Genomic DNA, 19057 nt, shown 5'->3' with positions numbered 1-19057 from the left:
AGGGTCACGACAAAATACTCATCTCCTCGAGTAATATGATTATCGTAATTAAAACCTACTTCGGTCCCCATTGGCAGTGATTAGACCGGGGGAATACAATTTAAAAAAAATAAATATTTCTCTGAAGTAAATAAATCTCTCGCGAAAATAATTTTTTTCCTCCCTCTAGTCTTCAGGTGACAGGTTGAGTATTGACAGTGAAAAATAAATTTTATGTATACGCTTGTCATGTTTTACATAACCGCCAGATCACATGCGTTGTTACGTAATTTTCGCACATGTTTTTTCACACATTATCAGGGAAATACAAAATAAAGTCGACTCGAAAGGACAATAATTCGGAAAAAATGTATCACGAGCTTTTGTTCGCGCAGCAAAAATTGAAATAAATTGATGTTTAAAATTGAAAGTAACAAAGCAACATAAACTCCGGCGAATTTAAACGATTTGATTGTGGTAGGTCGAGGCTACACTCAACCATTAAATGATAAGTATCGATATATCTTCCGTGCCCCAGTATTTACCATGGCCTGATTGCTGCACTGAGTAGCATTATACATTACACACCAGTCCCAAGTCCATTGTCAAGGTAATAAAATATTACTTTCCCATTATCGATCATAAAAAGGGACTAAATCACTGTCTCTAATGTGAAAGTTTAATGAACAATAATTTATGCATTTCGAGACAGCTTTTGGACATTGAGATGCTATTGTTTTATCGACACCGGAATATTATTCAGTTGCGGCGCATTATGAGTCGGCAAATGATGGAGAGTGAACTATGTACCTATGTACCCACTATACATATACATACCATGACCTATTTTGCAAATAGAGAAGTTGAAATAATAATTTTCTGATGTCGCGCACGGAGGGAATGTTTTTTATCTCGAAATCTGGGAGAGAATGTTTTTATCGTTTTTTGTAAATTAAAAATGGTTAGGAAAGAAAATTTATGTTAAGATATTTATCGAAAACTGGACTAAGATCGATATCATCCAGACCCTATTTATCACGTCACGACTGAGTTTTAGTATAAATAGAAATTTTATTGAGGAAACATGAATCCGTTTCTTTGTATTTCCGTAAAGATTTTCCAGAAATCCCCACAAAAATTTTACTTTGACAGAAGGAGAATTTTTTTATAGTCGATGGATTGTAACTTTTTCAGTACTTGTAGGTGAACGGTTCGATAAAATATATCTCGACCGTGAACACTCAGTTTGAATTTCAAGTATTTTAACAGGGGATGCGATCCCTGTACCGCACAGCAGCCGATACATCGCACCTGATTTTCTCGATAACCACTCAGTTTTTCCACATCGTCTCAGACATTGGGGTGAGGTTGGCCGCCGACGTTGCTAGAATGTGGTACAAATCAATGTTCTCTCGAGGCTGTACTGCAATAATTTTATCGTCTCATCCAATGGCGCCCAATGTTGTTAATAAATACCGAGGGAATGACATCATGAGCTCAGACGAGTGGATCTCGACAGTTCACTTTCCGCAATTGTTCACGCAATTTGCTGTTATGACTGTGATTGCCAGAAGACATTTCCACAATGAGTTCTGATGAGAACATGATTGGCGACAAAACATTGTAAGTGGCGGGAGATTTGCCCGTCGTATGCAATACAAAACGCATTTTCATACACACAGAGCAATTTTCTATACAAATCGTAGTGCGGGGACGGGAAAATATTACGATCTCTTGAGTGTTAGAAAATCTAATTTTCTTGGAATGAGAGAAAAATAGAATTTTGCTAATTATATTTGATTGGGACAAACAAATTCCCGAAATTTCCATTCGAAAATCCGCTTTAAAATCTTGTCAAGAGAATATTTACTGGGAGAGAAAAATTCTTTAAGAATTACGTTTCCATTCCGTAATCTGTTAGTCAAAAAAATATGCGTAAAAATTGTGGGACTTACACACTTTTTCTGTGACCTTTTAGGAAACGGATGAAATGTTCAGTGAATAAATACGTAACTGTTCCGTCATTTTTACGGAATACTATTTTGACTGGCAGATCACGGAACAGGAATTTTTCTCTCTGTGTAATTGGCAAAATTATATTTTTTTCTCACTGTAAAATAAAATTTCTGGGGATTTCCGAATTTTCCTAGCGGTTCCTACAAAAATTACGTTTAAATTAATGAAATTTCCTGTGTCAATATTGAAATTTTTCCCTGACCAGAACTTTGTGTTTTATTTACTGTACTGGCACCATAATTTTTCCTATAAATTTCCCCCCCGGATTTTTGTAAGGTAATTGCTTATTTATTAACAAAAATATATTGACAAAATTGTGACGAGATCGACTTCCTCCCTTGTTTATCATTTGTTCTCAGGGGATGTTCCCACGGGATTTGTTGACGTCTGTATCGGACCTCAATAAAATGCCCCTACATTCTCCACTTTTCTCCACCCCATCAATTACCAAGAAAAAACCATTTACGAACGCCACATGTCCCGTAAGTCAAAGATAAGTAGTAATCCACACCAAATAAGAATCATTTATCAATTTCCCCTGGTTCGAGAAAAAAATTAATCACAAAATTACCGATCCATAAAAACTCACGACATCCCCAAATCCGGACAAAAAAAAACTGGCAAAAATTCTAAACGATTAACCTTGACCTCGAAACTGTTCGTGTTTCTAAAGTAAAGAGATTGTACCCCAGGATTAGAAGAATCGATTATGCGGAAGCTGAAGGCTCGCGTGACTTCGATGTCACTCGAGCAAAGGTCCCAAGGGAAAGTCCCCACGAAATTCACTTTTCCATTTCTTTTTTTACGGCACATTCACCCGAATCTCCATCTCTAGTCCTTTCTCCTGTTGGTGACGGAAAATTGAGGGCGAAAGATATTTTCACACCATTTTTTCGCTGGTTGGCAACGTAAAAAATGGTTATTGTCAGTACCAGAGACGACAAATATTTTTTATTTCTGGGCAGGTCACCGATTTTTAAGAGTTTCGCCTTTATTACCAGAGATTAGTGATGGTGAACACAAAGACAAAAATTATTTTAAAATGACGCACCTGTTCCGTAATTTGCCAGTCAAAACAATATGCGGTAAAAACGGAACAGTTACCCACTTTTTCAGGAAAAAATTCAAAACGTTCCAGAAAAACTAGGGAATATTCAGTGAAAAAATACGTAACTGTTCCGGCATTTTTACTGAATCCTATTTTGATCGGCAGATTACGGAACAGGCACGTAATTTGCCAGCGAGAGTAGTTTTAAGTTTATTTTTATGGCAATGAAACAGAATAAATCTGAACCATGTAGTGAATTTTCAGGTGCGTGAAATGTAATGGAAGAAAATTTTTTAAATTGTGATTTGTTTGCGTGAGCCACAACAAATTATTATTTCACATTCTTCATACCATATCTCGAATATCAAATTTGTTGTCCTTGTGTTTTTACTCATTATCTTGATAAGACAACTTATTTCAAAATAAAATGCTCACAACAGACAAAGATTTTCATCAAAAATTGCAGAGCTATTCGCTTATTCATGATGAGGAATAGGTTTCTCAAAAATTTAACGACATTTGATAGGTCAACTGTTCATAACTTAACTTATGAAGGCGACAATCTGACATAAATTCGAAACGGAAGTTGAAACCAATGAAAACATTCCAGTTGAGTTCGTGCTCAATCAGTAGTCCCCAATTACTGATAATAATTAATGTGGACCTGCCACACAGGCCATTACGTGAAAATGAATATTTCGGAGTTGAAGAGGAGATTAAAATCGAGAATAAATTTTTTAACCATAAAAAACTCCAACTTTTTAATGCCTAATGTAAATATTATCGCCAATATTAAATTTCTATGATAAATGATTCATATTTCGGGAGCCCCTGGCACTCAAATATTTACTGCCCGCCCACAGCCGCCATTTCTCCAAAAGTTATCGGTATAAAACCCCCCACATGATATCAAATCTTACGTTCCTATCAGCCGAGATTAATTCGACTGATAGATAATAAAATTAAATATTTTTTCTCGCAGAACAAATTTTTTTCCGACTGCCCTAAGTATCTGAGAATATTGCTCTCAGCTTTTGCACAGGGGAAAAAATTATTTTTGCCAAATATTCATTTACCTCAGAGAAATATGAATTTTTTCAAAATTTTATTTCTCCTGTCTAATCACTGCGAATGGGGGACAACTGAAATTTAAATTACCATGATTACTCTTCAAGATTAGTATTTTCTATGTTTCTATCCTGAATTAACTCTATTAATAATTATTTAGTTTTTAGTAATTATTTAATGCTCACAATTATTTCAGGAGTTCACTCAAAATTATAAATAACACGATAATGTTCTAGAACAATATAATTAACACAATTTAAATTTAATCAAAATTCTCAGGGAGTTACGCCCTTAAAAAAATGAAGGATTGAAAAAATAAATAATTATAAATAATTAATTAATAAATAAATAAATAATTTCCTTAAAGTAAATGGATATTTAGCAAAAATAATTTTCTTTCTCATTGTGCGAATGACAATAAATTCCCACCGTCTCAGACGTTAACGTCCCCAATCATCAACGTCAGAATATTTCAGTGTTAAAACTAAATGTGTCTGAGAAATTTCCCGTCGTCTGCGACTCCATATTAAGCGATTGAGAAGGTGGTAGGGGTGAGTGGGTCTTGAGTTGATAGTCTCACCCCAGCTGTCTCATTTTCCTCCCCTGGAAATATCCTGCGTGAAAAGTAGCAGTAGATAAGGCCTGTGTATGCACAGACTGGGTTTCTTTTCAAGCATCTTCATGGCTGAATGAGGGTACCCGGAAAATGTAAAGGCGATGCCCAGAAATTCAGGTCTATGGTGATATTTGGCCGTGGAAAATGCATGAAATCGGCAGTGGTAATTTTCGTCCTCCTTTTCTCGGCCCCTTCACATTTGTTTACATTCTCTTTTTTCAAGCGGCCGAGGGAGCTTTTATCGTTTTCCAATGCTCCTTGCATTTTACGGATTTTTTTTGCCCCGCGATTTATGACTACGGACCACATAACACCGCACTCATGAATATCTGCATAATATACCGGATGTGAAACGCGTTAAATTTGAATTTTTCAGCGGCTCGAGACGTGAAAATATTCGAATTCAAGGACATAAGAGGCTATTTTTGCGAATCAGCGTGAGAACCGGACAGCAATTTTAGTAATTCGAGGTCAGTAATTGTCGAGGAATCGAAATTATCAAATTAACGATCAAGAATTACGGTAAATTAGTCCTTTGATGGTGGATTAATTCGAGTGAGTCCTTTGTTATCATTAAACCAATATTTCGTCTGTTTGTCCAAGGGAGCGAGGGAGGGGAGGGGGAAAACGATGTACATCCGTTCGAGTTTATGTAAATCGAATCTACATAAGTCGAAGTATCTCTCCGTTCGCGGATTAATATTCTTCCACCAACAATTTAAATCGGATTTTCAAATAAAAATTTCCGCCATTTGTTTATCCAAAACCAACATAATCAGCAAAACGATATTTCTCTCTCAGTAAAATAGAATTGCGCCCAGAAATTACCGTATCGTTCGGCAATCCCATCGATAATCCCATCACCAAGACCCACCACAACTTCCAAACCGTACGGTAATTTCCTGAATTTTTCTCTCCCTCCGCTCATGTTTTCATGTTCCCTCCCTTTAATTCCACGGATATAATTATGGAGATGCCGATGTGCCCTACAAAAACGTAAAAAACTCGAAGCTCCCGGTAAATATTCCGCAGCAAGCTGGGCACAGAATAAATAAAAACGTCAAACTTTTTTCGCGATTCGTAAACTTTTAATATTGAAAGAGGGAGTGAAGCTGGTTGGACATAGCTCAACAGCAGTAATCAAGCTCCATCGTTATTACATAGGTACCCTGGTTCGATTATGCTTCATCATGATTGGAATCTCCCCGTTGGGAAGTGAGACGAAGTGCACTGCTTCATTGTTGTCTAGTATCGGACTTTGGGGTAACGGTTACGAAACGCTTTTGAAGCTAAATAGTGGAAGCCCCCACTGGTACCACACTCGAGCCCAGTTATAACGGTGGGTGTGTGTCGGCAGGAGAATGGGGTTGGTGAGGAAGTTTCAATCAAGTTAAGATTAGTTAAGATAACAGGACCCTTGTGAGCATTGCCTCGTTGGCAGAAAGCCGCCGAGTGAGGGGTCATGGGTTGCTAACCCCAAAGACTGATGGCGGGGGGGGGGGGGGGGTAGGGTAGCGTAGGATAGGGTATCCCCGGGTGGACGCTGCTGACCGCCAATTTTTTTGGTTTTGATCAGGGAAATTCAATTGTAGTAAGTGACGTTACTACGATATTATATATGGTGGGAAAAATTAATAACAGATGAGTCCAGAAGCAAAAGAAAAAAAAAGGTGTTAGCTAATTTGGATTCTAGTATAGATATTCATTTCTGTTGAATTTTGGGGCTTTCCCCGAAGACAAAATTCACCCGTTCCAGAGTTTTTATATTTAAGATTGAAGAAAATGTTTTACAACTGTAGTATCGGGAATAATTATGAGGAAATCCTCAGTGTAGAAATAATAATCTAGCTAATACTATAGACAGATGTTCTTCGTATTTTATTAAGATAGTCTAGAGATATAAGTTTATATTGCAGTTTTAGCGTAGGTGATATTCGTGGAGAAACCCCGCAAATAGACATGGATTGGTACAGGAATGCAAGAGTGTACTATAGAAGTACTTGGAGGGTCATATTTTGTGGGTTTATGAGGCCCACAGATGTGACAGACGGAGATAGTTGTAGCCAGCGTGGTCCAGGGATGCTAGGAAGTGACGCGATTAGGGCCCAGTCGAGGGTTGAGAAGAGGGACAGGGTCAGAGTCGATAGTGAGCAACGATAGACGTTAGACGTGTGTTTAGACGTTTTTGTTTTGTGTAGTTAAGAGTGTGATAGAGAGTCTGAAGATTGTGGAGTGTAGTAATAGTGTAACGTGTTTAAATCAATTATGCACTTTTCCATACGGAATGAACTGTTTTTATCTTTTTAAAAAGTAACCCTACACAAGTTAATTGTCGTCGGAGCCTTTTCCTCGGGACTTTTATTACTGAACTTTTCCAAAAAGGTGTCCCCACGTTCACTTTCGTTTTCCGTAGGACAACTGGCAGGGATTGACACGTGATTGAGACGTTTATATGAGTATTTCACGATACAACTGGAATTTATGGGCATTCAGAGGTAGAGAACAATAAAGTTTCCTCGATATTACCCATCAAATGTCGTAACCTATCTCAATATCAGATGAATGACGTAAAATACACCATAAAACGAACGATTTTGCACACGTAACTATTCTCTATCCAACAGGAAACTCCTCCAATATGGATTGCACGGACCACAACTCCACTTCAACTGAAGACTTAATACTCTTTGTAAAGCACAAGTTCTTCAAATAATAGACGGCAAGTTACGCGAAGTAAGTTGTTGGCTTCTTGTTGAAGTTGTAACGCGAGAACATTATCCAACTTGTTGACTACAAGCCAGTTGAGCTATTAGAATCCTTCCAATGGAGGGGAAAGGGATTTCCATGGGAAATCTTTCATCCCCTAGTCGTCGCTTGCTTGATAAATAAATTGACGTTCTTCATCAAATTGACAGGTGAATAAATTGATAGTTGAAAGATTTTCACATGAATTAATTCTGCTCAAGCTTCAATCCACCTAATTAACGTCTGCACACGACTTTTCTATTTTTTTATTTATAAAATACTGAAAATTTGTTTGCTACAGCTCCCCAAATATCAAAATATTTCTTCTCAATGAGGGTCAATGCTAAAATTTCAATAAAATTCAAAAATAATGAGCTTCAGTGATCGTCTATTACCAATATACCATATGCAAGTATAAACAAGGCATAAACAAATTAATTAAACCATCCAAGTATTTTTAAAAAATACTGTGAGCGATATGCATGGACGGATGGTAAAGCGGGGCGATTTTTCAGCGATAGCAACTGGTACATTCAAGAAATCTACGTTACCGACAACTTGGCGATAACGTTGCTAAAAATGACATCAGCTTTTCACCCACCACCAGGTCCTGTGGCGCAACGGATAACGCGTCTGACTACGGATCAGAAGATTCCAGGTTCGAATCCTGGCAGGATCGATTATTTTTTTTTATTACTTCGATAATAAGCAATCGGTCAATGCCACTCTTTCTCGTAAACTTTCCGGGAAAAATCCAAAACGTTCCAGACAAAATATGGAACGTTCCGTAAAAAAATAGGTCACTGTTCCCTAATTTTCACTGGCCACATAGTCATCATGCCTCGAGGCGATGATTTAACGCCTCCTGGTGCGTATGTACTCCGTACTCCCTAAACATATGAACATTCCAATATGGCAGAGTCCATCCATCAGCATAATTACTCGTAAATAAATCCAGCACCGTAAATTGATTACCGCCTAGCACTCACTGAAAATTCAAATTAATCTTCTCGAATTACTCTCTTTTTTCTTCTTCTCCATTTTCCACAATTCAGAACAATAACAGTATTGCTATAGCATGCAGGGGTATCAGAGACAATGGGGGAGGATGGAGAGGTGGGAGTTAACCGTACTGGGGTCATGAAACAGAGGGGAGGTCAGAGGGAACGTTAAAATGGGTAGAGAATGAGAGAAGTAAAATGGGACTAGAAGTCCTAGATCATCTCGATACAGTTGTACACGGAGAGGACTCACCAACTCTCCGGAGGTATTCCGGATGTGCACTCTGTTACTGCAGTCGGGGTAAATCTACATGAGATCGTTATTTATCCGAGTGTTAAAGCTGCTTTTGAGGGGGTTATTCTGGTGGGAGATGCATTGCGTTTATGGGGGAAATGGGAAGACGAATTTTTGGAGAGTCAATAGAAGGTATTTTCACGTGTTCAAGATATGAATTACATACATATTGAGTGATATTGCGTGTATGATAATTATTGGACGGTATCGAACGGAAAAGGAGACATAATTCTCGCTGATAATCTTAATGTAATTATCCGTAATTAAGTAAATAAGTGGAAAATTAGTTTTGTCTTAATTTCACAGCTCTGAATAAACGGAGAGAAATAGTTTAATAAAAATTATGTGAAAGTTCTGTTATTCACGAGCGAACACGAAGGGTTCGATCAAAATTAAGAATTTTTACGTTTCGTAAAAATTACAAAACACTTCGTAAAAATTACGTAACTCCTTTCCTGTATTTTACTGAACATTTCCGTAATTTTTACCGGATCTGTATTCTCGCTAGAAAATTACAGAACTTCTCCGTAATTTTAACTCATTATTTCTCTTCACGTATCACAATTATAAATCAAACTTCATTATCACGCGGAGAGAAATATTAAAAAAATAAAAATTATATTCCGTATTTATTATAACACACTTTGTAATTTTTATTGGACTTTTCCGTTCCCTCGGCAATTCCATAATTTCTCGAGGTGCAACAACATCAGCCCTATTAAGGTCTTCAATGACCTTGACCTTAATAGAGTCTTCGACGATGACAATCACTGAATATAACGTTTCACATATGACCCAGAGTCCGAGGGATGAAATGCACGCGGCAGATGAAAAGACTCATAATTCTCCCTTCAAACATTCAATTCAAATATCGAACAGACCGGTATTTTCCGACTGATATTATACTGAAATCCCTCGCACTAGTCTATCACCTCCTCGACGTCGAGTTTCCCTCTCGTTCGCGTTTAAAAGGCAAAGTTGAAGCGGTCATTCATGGGTAACATGACGGGGCAACATCTGCAAATGATTCAGAGGGTGCGAAAGCTGCATTTGAGTTTGAAACTGGGGGGGATGATGCATTCGATGTTTTCGGAGGATAGAGACTATCCAAAGTTATGACATGGTATATCCGAGAGTAAGAGAGCTGGGGAATTGACGTACCCTGGATTGCCGGAATTCATCTTCAAATGTCTGGACTAGATTATGTTAAGTGAATTGAATCAGGCGATGGGAGATTGAAAGGCTTTCAATCGTCGACGACTAGCAATCAAGGGATAAAAATCCGATGGACTTGGGGAATAATTTTAAAATGAAATACACATGAAAAACCACAGGAATCTCCATCATCCTCACACCATCTTCAGGCACCTGTTCGTCGGAATTTCCCATCATGAGCTCTAGAGGGCGAAGGGTGGGATAAAATGTCAATCAGCCACTTTTGAGGTGGAGTTTTGTTGTAAAAATTAGACTGAGAAGGTTTATTTTTGTGATAAAACTACCCTTCGTCCCTCGTTGCATCCCCTGGAGATCTAATTTTCGCCTAAAATTTCTTTTCACACTAAGGGAAATGGGTCAAGAAATAATTATTAAAAAAACCCAGTGAATTTAAGTTTACTTTCTTTGATTATTAATATGGCACGAGGAAGTGACGTCTGTACTCAACGGGCTGCTCGAGCGGACTGACTACCGGTCACTTAGACCAACAGAATATCGTAATCTATCATCTATCGACAGAGAACTCTCAGTTCTTACTCTCCATGAAGTCATTGTTTATATTTATATTCAATCTCCGGCTCTCCTCACGTCGATTCATTTCGTGCCCATAATATTGATTAAATCTGTTGTCAATAAGAGGCCATATAATCCAATACGCACATTTTGTAAAACCAATGTCTGCCAAAGGCGCGTAAAATGCCCACATTTATTTTTCATTCTGTCGTATCTGCGATAAAGTTTGCGTCGACAGTACCAGAATCTATAATTTTTCATACCTCCCACGCTTTTCTTCGATTGTAAATACTAGAATAAAATATCCTCGAGTATGAATAATTCAGGATACAGTGGTAGAAAGTCCTGAAAAACCCTCCAACTCCCATAAATTCCTCACAATGGAGTTAATTTTCATCAAACATGAGAAATTAGCTCTGCACTTCTCTCCAAACATAATAAAAAACTGGTGCTCAGATGAAGCGGGAGAAAAACACGAAGAATGGGAAAAAAATGTTGTTACATAACAGTTGGTGGTAAATAAAAAAAAAAAAAAAAAAATTGGTGCTCGGGGATTTAGAGAATCCCGCTTGATGAAACGAACTTTTCTCAGAGCAACTCCACTAGTTGAGAAAAGTTAGTCAACTGGCAGCGACTGCTACCTCCGATTGCAAATTTCATTGGCAAACCTACGTCACGGTGTACACAACATAAGCGTTAAATTAAGTGGCCATTTTGAGTTGAATCGACTGAACCGAGTGAGAACAGCTGGTCGTTATGCGTTAGTATCTCCAGTTTCCGGAAATTTATCCAGTCGGTGTCGTTCAGGGTTCGTCGTGGGACCAATATCAACGATGGCCGCAGCAATTCATGGGTTTAGGAGTTTTCCAGATGTTTTGAATAATTAGCGGTCGTCATGTTAACGGGAGATTTGGGATTCGTGAATTTTCCGAAACACCCACATTCCCGGTGTCCGTTAATATTGTATGAATTTTAGGGCGGGCACTCGAGCTTTGCGGATAATCGCGGTATCCGATAAATTTACGGTCATTTTTATGGATTTTTGGAGTAACGAGTTTTTCATACAATTTGGAGTTCATGGAGGGGAAGGTACAACAGTTTGCGAGGATAATTTAGTGCTGGGGGGGTGCAAATTTTGTGAATTCATGAGTATTGATTTTGACACCAAATCGACCTCTCGGGAGGTTCCGCGAATGCTGCGCATTCACAGAAGAAATAATTCACTGAAAATTATTTAAAAAATGTTTAAATTACTGAAGTGGAGAGAAAAATTCCTCTGATGACTCACTGTAGTCAAACAAGTCATTTCCGTCTGCGAAACGTCGGCAGAACGCTGGAACAACAGCGGCATCACCCGGATGTGAGGAGCGAGAAAGAAGTTCTTCAAAAATTACGAGCCCGTTCCGTAATCTGCCAGTTGAAATAATATTCGGTGAAAATTATGGAACAATTAATTAAGCGTCGAGGAAGGTGAGACACGGCTGGACATTTGTGAAGAAGAGTTTCCAGACATGTTTTCCAGGGTTCATGTAAATTGATAGTGGTCCCAGCCCTCACCAAAAATCAATGATCGTTGGCTTCCGCAATTTTTTGACTGCGCCAGTCGTCTCTATTAATTCACCAGCAATATCTGGAATGGGTAATTAAGTACGCGATTACCCGTTACGCGTGTAACGGCTATCGAACACAGGGAGATGATGAGGATTAGCCATGAGGAATAATTATCCAGGCAATTAACGAGCGTCACCAATGGACAGAGTAATATTGAATCATGTTGCCAAATGGATTATTCTTGTGCAAATGTTGGTCGGTTGGTCAAAGATGGCGGGGCATCAACTCGCTGTCAACCAGAAAATAACAGGATTTTTCTTGATCATTATGAATTAAAATCTTCTGAAAAAAATATGAATATCTTCAATTACTCATTTACTGGAACGTGAAAATTGACGTATCTGGTGCCGTTCATTATTAACAAATTATTTAAGACACCGAGTCAGCTGCTGAGGTATTAATCGACCTTTCAAAATTAATCTCCGTGATAATTATATTAATTGAATGCATTATTTATTGGTGTCAGGTTTCAGGTTTTTGGCTGCCAGAAAATACGAGAAAGTGAAATGAGCCTTTGCGCGGTTTTACACTCCACCATTGGCTGCCGCTTAGTCCACAGGTGCCAGTATGGTGGCCAGTGTATTGCTAATGGTCCCATTCGCAAGTGGTAAATGTAAATAATTGGAATACTGAAAGCGAAAAAACGTAATTTTTGGGTGATGTAGGTATTGAGTAACTCCTTGGGATCGAAAAATCATGTAGCCTCCATAGCTCAGGGGTTAGAGCACTGGTCTTGTAAACCAGGGGTCGAGAGTTCAAATCTCTCTGGGGGCAATTATTTTTTTTTTGCAATCTCGTTTCAAATCAGTGAATACCGATATTTCACATCGCTAAGCGGATGGAAAATTCAATTATTGAACGTGTACGGTGAAAATGTTTACCGGTAAATTGGGGAAAATCAACGGTTTCAGGGAATTGCGGGTGGGAGTAGAGGTACAATTCACTGAATATGCCTTCGGGGTACGATCGATGTTTGCCGATGTTTTATGATGCATCTCGGTCAAATGATTTTTTTTTTATGGCGAAACATTATCGGGTCGTAAGAAATAAATGTAGTGTAAATAATTAACAATTTGAAATGACCTCGGAAAATATGGAGTTGGTGTAACTCGGATTAAAATTATTTTTAATTTTTAATTTTTCGGATGGAATTAAATATTTGGTGGGCGAAAAGTTATGGAGGTTTTATTCATTTGTGGAGGGAAAATTGCATGGGAAATTCGCAGATAGAGTTTAAGGGCGAAATTAAATTTTCGAGTTTTTCAGTTTCAACTTTCATGCGGTGCATATTGAACCTGAAAAATTATTATTTCACGAGATGGGGTTTAACGAGATGTACTAATTGTGTTTTATCGTCGGGTGGTAAATAATCATTATAGAATAATTATGATTGTAGTGCTATCCGCATTTGGAGAGAAAAAATTACATCTGTTACGTTAATTATAATTCCAAATGAAACCATTATATTCATCAAATCCGACATTTCCTAATTAGAAAATCCCACGGATACAGCTGACTAATTAATTAACCGTTTCTTTACATTCTAATGCAATTCTAAGCCTAAACCAGGAGAAACCGATTAACAACGAAAAACGGACTGATTTTTTAAATAGAAAATAAAACCTCAACTAATAAACATTTATAATCCAACTAAAACCTTGATTTTGGACTCCTCAACTACTTCGATTTATGTGACGTAAATAAATTACACTTTTTGATGATTCCTTATTAAAACGAATATTCTACTGATAAATAATTCGTTGAGCCTCAATATTTTAGTCTCCCTGCGTAATTAAAAAATCTGTGAATACCATAATATCGAATATTAAATTACGTCATGTCATCGTCCCAAAGTAAAAAGTACGTGGCTTAACGTTCAAATATTTACATTGAAAAGTCACCGTCGCTTATATTATCCACCACGAGATATGTAATTACGGTCGGTACAGTGGTGGGTGGGAGGAGGGGGGGCAAGGGTGGGTCTCAACTCCCAAAACGGAATGGAGATGAAAATGTCGAGTGTGTTGGTACGTCCAACTCTCTCAGCCCTTGGTACGAAGCCATCAAAAGAAAGATCTTTTAATCTTCGGTAACACCCATTCCACAGTACCCACTTTTCATCCGCTTTGAGCGAGAATCCTCGTCATTCATAGAAAAAAAAGAGGAGAAATTCAACAGGAATTGCAAATTTTCCTCCTTTTTACGGCGAAAGTGGTATTCTGAATTTTTATTGCATTTTCTAACGGATTTTCCTTTAAACGAGATTTTTTATGTCCACGGTTAATGAGAGATACACAGATAGAAACTATCTTTATCGACGATAAAGAAAATAATATGGTTTTTAAAAATAAGAATGAGAAATATTATAAAGAAAACTTTCAAAGGAAAAGACAATGCGACGAGCGAGTTATAAAAGGAGAATTTAAATTAACTCTTTTTCGATGCAGCAACGAAGAGACAAAAGAAATTTATTGCATTTTTCATCGTCTCAATGAGAAGTTGGGAACAAAAATGAATGTGTGAGGTTCACACAATTGTTGTATATATTTTTTAACCATTAAATAATGTCGAAGGAAAATTAGAAGTTGCTGGGATTTTATAAAAACAGATTGGTAAATGTTTTAATTAAGGTTTGACATCCAGACAAATTTTTTCAACAGTAACGAGTTCAATAAAGAAAAATAGTTGGAACAGATAAAAAATTAATTAAACCACTTCACAGTGGACGAATAAACAACAAACAGAAGCCTTTGAAACTCCCAATGTGACACTTATTGGGAAAGTTTTGCTGCCGAGGGATATTTCATGGTAATTTCCGAATTCCCAACATTTCTATCAAACGAACAATTTCTCTATTTCCTGTTTTTTCATAAAAACAGAGAATAACTAACAGAAAATCAATAGACGATTCTTCTGACTGAACACAAACCTGACATTCGTGAAACAATAACCAGAACCATCCAATACATCCAATTAACTGGTTTTAATTAACCATCACCAATAATTGTTCTTTTGTCACCTAAAAAATTATTTTAATAACTGTATATTATTTTTATTGTATTCTCTTGTCGAACCCCAGCATTTGGACAAAACCCATAAATAAATAAACCACTGGCCCACAGAAAAAAAACGAAAACCTGCCCTTGACCTCCTTTTTAGACAATAAAAATTACTTAATGAGTAAAATAAAAATGAGTGCAGTAGACCTCACTCTCAGGTAGGAAAAATATATTTTTTGTCTCAAAGGAAAAGGGTTCGTAGAAAAATAGAAAACCTCCAAACATCAGGAATACCTCACACAACAATTTCTACATTTTCAAGAACATCCCGGAAGCATGAATCCCCTATTCCGAGGACATAGTCTGCCGCCAAGAGCGAGTCGAAGGATATGATAAAGAAAAGACGCTTGTAATGACTTCTGAAATGCTGCAGCATGAAGAATTTTCCAACGCTGGTTTCTCCGTATGCAATGCAGTCAGTCTCCGTACAGCAGAATGGAAAACTGTAAACGTGACTCGTGTATTCCCTCACACACCGGCTTTTCCGGTTTCCTTTTTTCTTTTTTTAGATTTTTTTTTTCGCAGCCGTCACGTGCACCTCTCCTCCGTAGCTCATGAGAAATTAGGATCAATATTGCGTCTGGGGGTGTCTCGATGGTCCTGATGGTGAAATCAACTGGATTTTTATTTTAATGTAACAAATTAGTCTTTAAATTTGTAGAAATACTGTGGATAACATCAAGAATTGAATGTTGATTCAATTCTTAATTTTATCTGCAATATTTCCTCAAATTTGACAGCTAATTTGTTATCATTAATATTATAGATTATGTATAATATATTATATTATAATTTATTTGTAGAATTGAATGTCGATTCAATTCTCAATTTTATTCACAATATATCCTCATATTTGAAAGCTAATTTGTTATAGATTACTTTTCCTAATTTTTCTTAGTATTTTTATTCCCTGAAAAGTCTTTCAAAATTTTCACATACAATTAAAATTCAATTGATGGGTTGAGAAAGCATAAACTTTGAAAATAATTCAATTTTCCATTCTTTCCGTGGAAGTTCATTTATTCAAACGCACATTGATAGGAAATTATGAAAAATAATTGCGAGGAATAACAATCGTCCGGTCTCGTTTATCCGAGCATTAAATATTCCTCTTGCATTGACAATAATTCCCTAATTGACAGTTATCGATATTTTTTTATCTCGACCAATAATTGCCTCAATCGGAAATTAATCGCCGGCTTACGCAACATCCTCATTCCTATCTAATTATCCCCAACCTTTTCGATACGAAAATCAAAGGTCATGTGGATCATTAGCAGATAACAATCCCCCGCAAATTACAAATCCCGTTGTAAATCATTGTCATTGCGTGAGTCCTCGCGTTTCCAGTTATCTTTGATGTGTGAATTAATTGACCTGTCATGGACGCAGATGATGGTTACGTCATTACCCATATCACGTGTTCAATAGGGAAATAGGCAGATAAAAATGGCGCCATTCGGAAATGTCGGTCAATTGACCTGAGACGCGTAAATCTTCAGAATCAGAAAAATTAAAAAATGGGGTGAATGGATTATAAATTGTCTGAGTCATTTCAAAAATACCTGGAGGGAGTGACGGAAATCCACTTAATCCTGTTTGCGATAGAGATTCTTCATCTTTTTTTTTCTAACATCTTCTGCATAGAAGTCAATACATGAGGATTTCTGAGTTATATGGTCCTGTATTATTACATTATTAAATATAATTAGTTATATAATATAAAATAAACAATTATTTATATTATATTATATAAGATATCATTGCATTATTGAATATAAATTCATTAAGATATTTTCCAATTTAAAAGACTTTTGAAAGGTCCTTCTTATCACCAAAACTGTGGCAGTAATTCTAGAGTAAATGATTCATCCCCATATTTTTTTTATGTTCGTGATTTTGTTTATAATCTTTTCCGGTTCCCCCCACCCCCTCCTCCTCAGTTGAATTGCTACTTGGAATTTCGAATATTCGCAGAGTACATTATTTATGATTTATAATTTATAATTAATTATTTATGATTCTTACATTCACTGATTGATACGAGAGAAAAATTCTTGAAAAATTACCTATCAGTTCCGTAATCTGCCAGTTAAAATAATATTCGGTAAAAATTACCGAACAGTTACGCACTTTTTCTGTGAACTAACAGGAAAAAGTCCAGAACGTTCAAGAAAAAGTATAGAACGTTCAGTAAAAAAATCCGCAATTGTTATGTAATTTTTACTGAGTTCTATTTTGATTGGAAAACTGCGGAAGTGGTACGTAATTTTTAAACATTTTTCCTCTCCGTACAGAGTGATAATGTACAACACCAACCGTTTTTATTACAAGTTGGATGATTGGAAAAGTTTGGAATCATTACAAACACAGGCGGGAAATTTTATGAAAAAAGAAAACAATGACGGTACGAAGAAACGACTTTTCTTGAGGATTAATTAAGCCGGTCCCTCGTTAATTGCGAACTGATTGGAGCTACTGCGAACGGATGGAAGGTCAGCTTGAGAAGTTTGTTGGTCCTCCAGGACATTTATATAATGGGGAGTCGCAAATTCTCCAATGGAAGATTTGGAAAAAGTCTAATTTGTTGATTAGATAATTTATGATGGATCTTGACGAAGAGAATGAAACATAATATTTTTTTCGTTTAAAAAAACACTTGTTCGATCCGACGTTTGGGGGTCTTCATGTAATTATTGTTCGAGAATAGTTATTTAATTTCGTTGATTCTGTTTACATAACTGTTTCTTTCATTTAGTTTGAAATAAGAAGAAAATTAATTGGTGTAAAAATACTGTAATTCGTTCAACTTTAATTGAAGTTGTGGTAGACGTCAAGGTTGGTATTGACTTCTCGAGTATTTGCACAGCTGGAACTTCATTGCAGTGCAATTGATTGTATGACTAATTCGCTCAACCGCAAATAGACTGAATAATAGTCGTGATAAAAGTTCACCAATTTGTCGTATTCATTTTACAACGAGCAATAGATTAAACGCGACCATTCACTGTTTATTATCTATTATTTCCTCACTAATTATGCATCCGAACTCGCACAGTATCGAGGAAAATAAAATTTGAAAATCCTTTGAATCAAATTTCGCAGAATAACAAAATAAAAAAAAATAAAATCCATCGAATTTAACCGGCTTTATTATTATTTTTATACCCAGACATCTGCCATATTCGTGGAATTCCAATTAATTTACTGAAATTTAAAGAGAGATCCCAATTATTTAAATGTTCATTTAAATTAATGAACGTTACATGATTGAGTATCAAATATTTTTTACTGGTCTTACTATATGGAAATATTCCTTATCTTCCTATTTAAAAATCGATAAATCACAATATTGAAACAATATTACATTATTTTTTTCACTTTTCATCAGACGTGAGCACCAACTGACACGAATTTATAGTTGATAACGTCTATCATGAAGAGAGTGGGGATGGAAAGAAAAAGGGAGAAAAATCCCCGGGAAAAGCTCAATTTTTGTAATTCCCTTCCCCCCTTTTTTTCATATACGAGGGAGTTTCACTCAGCGAGGGAGCTTCACCGGCCTTCATCGCCGAACTGCGGTTCAATGGGCACAACTAAATAGGAGAGATAACGAATCATCAATCTAGCCCGAATTTAACGTTTCAGGGGATTGATGAGTCCATTCAATATTCTGATAACAATTTTGAAGGTAAAATTGTTGCTCGGTAATAAACGTATTTCAATAATTTTTCATTAGTGTTAATAATTTTTCAGCGACGTGCGAATGTATTTCCCTAATTAAGACGACCATTGTGACCCCAAAAACCACAATTTATAATGAAAAAAACACTCCATTAGAACTAAATTTCTGTAAATCAGTAGGAACAATTTTTCAACAAATAAGTATAA

At 36.6% G+C, this 19057-nt stretch overlaps 1 long non-coding RNA gene and 2 other non-coding genes across 3 annotated transcripts; all 3 read left to right on the top strand.

Annotated features, from left to right (window-relative positions):
- Positions 1 to 281: 281 nt before the first annotated feature.
- Positions 282 to 9389, top strand: LOC135160438 (uncharacterized). Its single transcript, XR_010298566.1, has 4 exons — positions 282 to 589; positions 692 to 1602; positions 7352 to 7642; positions 7774 to 9389. It is a non-coding gene; the product is annotated as an uncharacterized LOC135160438 (long non-coding RNA).
- Positions 8079 to 8151, top strand: Trnar-acg (transfer RNA arginine (anticodon ACG)). The gene has a single exon. It is a non-coding gene; the product is annotated as a tRNA-Arg (tRNA).
- Positions 9390 to 12808: 3419 nt separating the features above from the next.
- On the top strand, positions 12809 to 12881 carry Trnat-ugu (transfer RNA threonine (anticodon UGU)). Its single transcript has one exon. It is a non-coding gene; the product is annotated as a tRNA-Thr (tRNA).
- Positions 12882 to 19057: the final 6176 nt, after the last annotated feature.

This window comes from Diachasmimorpha longicaudata, chromosome 3 (genome assembly GCF_034640455.1).
Source record: "Diachasmimorpha longicaudata isolate KC_UGA_2023 chromosome 3, iyDiaLong2, whole genome shotgun sequence".
In the NCBI taxonomy this organism is placed as follows: Eukaryota; Metazoa; Arthropoda; class Insecta; order Hymenoptera; family Braconidae; genus Diachasmimorpha; species Diachasmimorpha longicaudata.
The sequence above is the reverse complement of the archived record's forward strand: the minus strand, read 5'-3'. Positions and strand labels throughout refer to the sequence as shown.